General features: G+C 37.5%; 1 long non-coding RNA gene across 1 annotated transcript; it reads right to left on the bottom strand.

The window, feature by feature from the left end:
* Positions 1 to 358: 358 nt before the first annotated feature.
* LOC311109047 lies at positions 359 to 1,461 on the bottom strand. Its single transcript, XR_014610568.1, has 3 exons — positions 1,353 to 1,461; positions 700 to 762; positions 359 to 597 (listed from the first exon to the last, which is right to left on the bottom strand). It is a non-coding gene; the product is annotated as an uncharacterized lncRNA (long non-coding RNA).
* Between the last annotated feature and the right edge of the window lie 5,082 nt (positions 1,462 to 6,543).

The raw sequence follows: 6,543 nt of genomic DNA, 5'->3' as shown, positions 1-6,543 counted from the left end.
TTATGTCAAAGTTAGTTTGTATTCCTTTTATGTTGTACCTTTTTGATGTGAATATTTATTGTTTCATATTTTTATATATTTGTTTTCCATATGCATTTGTTTTACTCTTGTTTGACTCTATTGCCCCTGTAGTATTTATTCCTTTGAAATGTAATATTGATATTTTGTATTGCGATTCATGAGTACATTTGATTTATATGCATTTGGTTTGACCTTTTCTATGAAATCACTGCCATGTATGTTTTTTCCTTGTTTCCTAGTTAATCATCCTTTACCATCAATTCATGTGTTCAACCAGTAATTATAATATACCATTTTTGGAAGAAAAACAATAAAGAAATGTTTCGCAGACCACAGGTTGAACACCACTGGTTTATTGGACACACCACCACGATAGCCCTAACTCAAACCAGGAATAGTTAACAGCAATACAGTCCTTTAATAATTAATAAACAAACTCTCAAAAGTGTTTAGAACTGCTGATATAAAAGGATTTACAACTGCTGATAGGATTGTGTTCTCGGTGTTTGCAGAGGGTCTAGTAGTGGACTCCATAGTGGGCTGAGTACCTGTGTATACCAAACCATGGGGAGTCTCCTGTAGTAAAATATGTGACAGTCATTAATATAAAAACACAAATGTCAAGTCCTTTAGTCTACAATGCATAGCTACACTCACACACACAAAAAGGTTACTCACTTGTTGCTCCTGTTCTCCAAACCCATCTTCATTTTCAAGGGGAACCCTGGAACCTTTTGGCCACTGAAATAATGTATTATAAATATTAATATTAGCCCATTCATCTCTTAACATTGTCTTTGTATTTTAACTATTTGTCCCTAAAATAAATAGCTAAATAAAAACACGTGGTAAACATAGCTGCTTTGACTGGGGTTAACCAACACCCTTAAACCACTGCTTTCTATTTATGTAAGAGTATGAATTCCCGTATCTGTGTGTTTACCCTGTTTCAGGAAGGCCATTGACACCAGACAAAGCAAATATCAAACGATTCCATATACACTTTGTTGTGTTCTCTAACAAAACCCATTGAACTTTCTATGATATGAAATTATGCCTTTATGCTTTCCATAATCCCAGTAATAATTTGTAATTTATGACGTTTCCATTTTTGCAGGGTCCATTATGATCTTTACTGAAGTATCTTGAAACAACTAAAAATAGGAACTCGGTGTTCAAAAAGTGACTCCGAGTTTGTTTAATCAAAATGATCTCAGAGGATTATTGTATGAGAATTTATTCAAAACAGTCAAAAATATAAGTTATATAAGTGTAACCTAGGAGTTCTTTCAGCCTATATTAGTATTCACTCAAATAACATTATTTCTTACCAGCTGTTTAGTTTTTTGTTGTTGAGGTTTAGGCAGAGCCAGGACAACACCCAGAAGACTGAGCAGTATTATTCCTCTCATCTTCCCTTTGTACTTTATTCAGAGAGACATCAGCACTGTTCAGTTTTATAGCGATGGGAATGTCACATGCCCCATAGAGGGCATGTTCAAAATGGGCTGTCAATTTTTACCCTTTACATCAATGATGATGAAAGTGACTTCCAAGTCCAACAGTTCCATTGGGCATTGCATGAGCGCATTGGAATACACTGGACTAGCATGCCATTTTGGTTTTGTCCCTACATTTAAGTAGCCATCACAAATTGATCTCAGTTAATTGAATCACTGCCCCATGCAATAGTTCTGAGTTTGTAATGTCCCCCCAAAAATGAATACATGTATTTTAGCATTTATCACCAATGACAATGCAGATGATGACTTTATTCTGCCCAGAGGAAAAATTACACTGAACAAAAATATAAAAAGCAAAATGTAAAGTGTGCCTCAGGATCTCGTCACGGTATCACTGTGCATTCAAATTGCCATCGATAAAATGCAATCGTGTTCGTTGTCCGTAGCTTATGCCTGCCCATACCATAACCCCACCGCCACCATGGGGTACTCGCCCACACACGCCATACACAGGGTCTGCGGTTGTGAGGCCGGTTGGACGTACTGACAAATTCTCTAAAAAGACAAAGGTGGCTTATGATAGAGAAATTAACATTCAATTCTCTCGCAACAGCTCTGGTGGACATTCCTGCAGTCAGCATGCCAATTGCACGCTCCCTCAACATGAGACATTGGGTTGTGTGACAAAACTGCAGATTTTAGAGTGGCCTTTTATTGTCCCTAGCACAAGGTGCACCTGTGTAATGATCATGCTGTTTAATCAGCTTCTTGATATGCCACACCTGTCAGGTGGATGGATTATCTTGGCTAAGGAGAAATGCTCACTAACAGGGATGTAAACTAATTTGTGCACAACATTTGAGAAAAATATACTTTTTGTGTGTATGGAAAACTTCTGGGATCTTTTATTTCAGCTCATGAAACATGGGACCAACACTTTACATGTTGCATTTATATTTTTGTTCAGTATAGATTCAGCCGCGGAACCGATCCGATGATCCGATAAATGGTTGATTTAGGTGCAATCTTACTAGCAGCAATATCCTTGCCTGTGAAGCCCTTCTTGTGCAATGATGACGGCATGTGTTTCCTTGCAGGTAACCATGGTTGACAGAGGAAGAACAATGATTTCAAGCACCACCCTCCTTTTAAAGCTTCCAGTCTGTTATTCTGACTCAATCAGCATGACAGAGTGATCTCCAGCCTTGTCCTCGTCAACACTCTCAGCTGTTTTAACGAGACAATCACTGACATGATGGCAGCTGGTCCTTTTGTGGCAGGGCAGAAATGCAGTGGAAATGTTTTTTGGGGATTAAGTTCATTTTCATGGCAAAGAGGGACTTTGCAATTCATCTGATCACTCTTCATGACATTCTGGAGTATATGCAGATTGCCATCAGCAGCAAACTTTGTGGAGACCAATACTTGTGTCATTCTCAAAACTTTTGACCACGACTGTATATCTCTCTACTATGCGTCAGAATACTTTGGAACAGATTTCCAAAATTTGTATCACTTGGAGCTGATTTGCTGGTGTTTTTACAGTCTTATGTCCAACAATAAAACATTTAAATAAATAAAAAATGTTTATGTAGTTTTTGCTCAGAAAACTTGGGTGGCCAAATAAAATCACCCACGTGAAACCATACATTGAGTGCACAAAACATTAAGAACACCTGCTCTTTCCATGACATAGACTGACCAGGTGAAAGCTATTATCCCTTATTGATGTAACATGTTACATCCACTTCAATCAGTGTAGTTGAAGGGGAGGAAACATGTTAAAGGAGGATCTTTAAGCCTTGAGACATGGATTGTGTATGTGAGCCATTCAGAGGGTGAATGGGTAAGACAAAATATTTAAGTGCTCCGGTTTGAGTGTCTCAAGAACTGCAACGCTGCTGGGTTTTTCACGCTCAACAGTTTCTCATATGTATCAAGAATGGTCCACCACCCAAAGGACATCCAGCCAACTTGACACAACTGTGGGAAGCATTGGAGTCAACATGGGCCAGCATCCCTGTGAAACGCTTTAGACACCTTGTAGAGTCCATGCCCCAACAAATTGAGGCTGTGCTGAAGGCAAAAAGGGGAGTGCAACTCAATATTTGGAAGGTGTTCTTAATGTTTTGTACACTCAGTGTATGTTCACATGTATTACATTTAGAGTTCACATGTTAACACCACCGTTTCATGTGTGAGAAGAACATTAATACATTTACAGTTTCACATGTGAAAAACGTTCACGTGAAAATCGAATTGCACTTTCACATGAGAAAATTAACTGTCACATCCCACTGGGCACAAACTAGTTGTAATCAATGTTGTTTCAACATAATTTGTCAATGTATTGTAAAGTGGAATCTGTGTGCAAAATAAATTGGATTTGAAAAAAGTAATCAACATAAACTGTTGTTTTCAGGTTGGAATTTCAACCACAAGATTTTGTCATCATTGTAATGAATTTTCAATAGACAAACGTTGTATAAAACATGTTGAATCTGTACCTTTGAAATAACGTCAGATCTTCCAACGTTCTATCCACTATCAGAAAAAAACCAATAGGCTGGGCAGCACCTGCAACAGATTTTCATTTCCCATCCAGGGTTTTAACGAAGCCCAGCGTTGATATTTGTCACTGACTTCTACCAATGTGCTATCGTGAGAATTATTATTGAGAGATCTCTTAATAACTACACATATTCACTGTTGCTATCGAAATCATTCCAAAGAGTAGGTTTAATTGCTATTGTTTCAATTCAACCCAGGGTTCAACAAAAAAGAAACATTACATATAGGCCTATTGTTTCAAACTTTGGTTGATTTCAAATGTAATCTTCAAGTTAATCATTAATACAGTACCAGTCAAAGGTTTGGACACACCTACTCATTCCAGGGTTTTTCTTTATTTTTACGATTTTCTACACTGTTCTACACAGTTACTACATGATTCCATATTTGTTATTTCATAGTTCTACAATGTACAAAATAGTAAAAATATAGAAAAACTCTTGAATGAGTAGGTGTGTCCAAACTTTTGACTGGTAATGTATGTTGGATTCGTCTCAATCTCAACCAAAAATCTAAGTTAAAGAATAGGACAAATAAAACTTAATTGAAAGTGCATTTAAAATTGGATTAGATTAAGTCCTATTCTTTAACCTAGATTTTTGGTTGAGATGGAGACGTGAATCCAACATATCAATTATTAATTTGTAGACTAACTGGAATTAAAGCCAGACTAAGTCAGTGGCACAGATGGAACTATCCAAGCAGTAGAAACATCTCCTTTACTAATTGTTAATATTTGGTCGTGTTGACAACCAAACACAATTCAATATTACTTTTGTAATACATTAAATAGCCTAAAGTTAAGGCTGTCTTACAAACAAATGTAACATTCAACCTTCAAATGAGTAACACATCCACGGCCATATTTTGATGTGACCGTAACTATAAATGTCTTCTTATTTAATCATATAAAGGGTGCATGTTCAAGGTAACATGCATAGGTCGTCGCATGTCTGTGGAGATCGTCACAATTGCTGTAATAATCTGTGCAGAATCTCGAATGGCATTGATCACTTGCATACTTTTAATGAAATCTCAACTGCAATCCAGGTCATTTGGTTCTGCTATTAGATGAAGTACAGTGATAACACACTAATCTGTTGTATAAACCAAAAATCAGACATTGTTTTTCCATTGGAATTTGGTTGTGCTTTTAGATGGTTGAAAGCATAGTGAAAACACATTGAAAATTCAACTAACTTTTGGCAGTCTTTTTGAGTGGGTGAATATAGGTTGTAATCTCATTGATCAACATCTTAACCAAATATTACCCAATTATGCACATTGAAGTTACGTGGTGTGCCAGTGGGATGCGGAATTTCTGTGAAAATCTAATTTGCACTTTCACATGTGTAAATCAAACTCTCACATGTGGAATTGCATTTTCACATGTGAAACACTTTGTTGAAATTTTGCAACCCATGTTGTCACATTTATTTAGCATGAGATCATGTTTGTACATGTGCTCAAATTTGTAGTTTCATGGTATCACATTTTGAAATTTTATCACATGAAATTCATGTGGGTTTTTTGTAAGGGAAATGTCCATGTGAGGAAGGAGAGAGCATCACGGTCATAGCCAGGGGAAAGCCTCGGGAGCCTCGGTCAGACGGGTCCAGTCTCGAAGCAATGATGACTGTTGTCCAGAGCCATTAAACAATACTAAGTCTGGTCGTAGCCGGTAGCTAGACAGCTACTCCTCGACCACCACTTGGGTGATGCCCTGGCAGCCGATGGGGCAGCGGAAGGCTCAACGCAGCGGTAGTCCAAAGTAGCCGCCCCGAGCATTTGCGCATACCTCTAAAACACCAATATATCTTGATTAGATAAGTATTAAACCCCCTGAGTCAATACATTTCAGAATCACCTTTGGCAGCGATTACAGCTGTGAGCTTTTCTGGGTAAGTCTCTAAGAGCTTTCCACACCTAGATTGTGCAACATTTGGCCATTATTCTTTTAAAAATTCTTAAACCTCTGTCAAATTGGTTGTGGATCATTGCTAGACAACCATTTTCAGATCTTGCCATATATTTTCAAGCAGTTTTGTCAAAACTGGAACTCAACATTCACTGTCTTCTTGGCAAGCAACTCTAGTGTAGATTTGGCCTTTTGTTTTAGGTTATTGTCCTGCTGAAAGGTGAATTAATCTCCCAGTGTCTGGTGGAAAGCAGACTGAACCAGGTTTTCCTCTAGAATTTTCCCTGTGCTTATCTCCATTCTGTTTCTTTTTTATACAAAAAAACTCCCCAGTCCTTAACAATTACAAGCATACCCATAACATGATGCAGCCACCACTATGCTTGAAAATATGGAGAGTAGTAGTAAAACCTTGTATTCAGGACAAAAAGTTAATTACTTGTTGCAAACAGCATGCATGTTTTGGAATATTTTTGTTTTGTACAGGCTTCCTTCTTTTCACTCTGTCAATTAGGTTAGTATTGTGGAGTAACTACAACGTTGTCGATCCATCCTCAGTGTTCTATTAAA

This window comes from Coregonus lavaretus (assembly GCF_964263955.1).
Source record: "Coregonus lavaretus genome assembly, chromosome: 34".
In the NCBI taxonomy this organism is placed as follows: Eukaryota; Metazoa; Chordata; class Actinopteri; order Salmoniformes; family Salmonidae; genus Coregonus; species Coregonus lavaretus.
The sequence above is the reverse complement of the archived record's forward strand: the minus strand, read 5'-3'. Positions and strand labels throughout refer to the sequence as shown.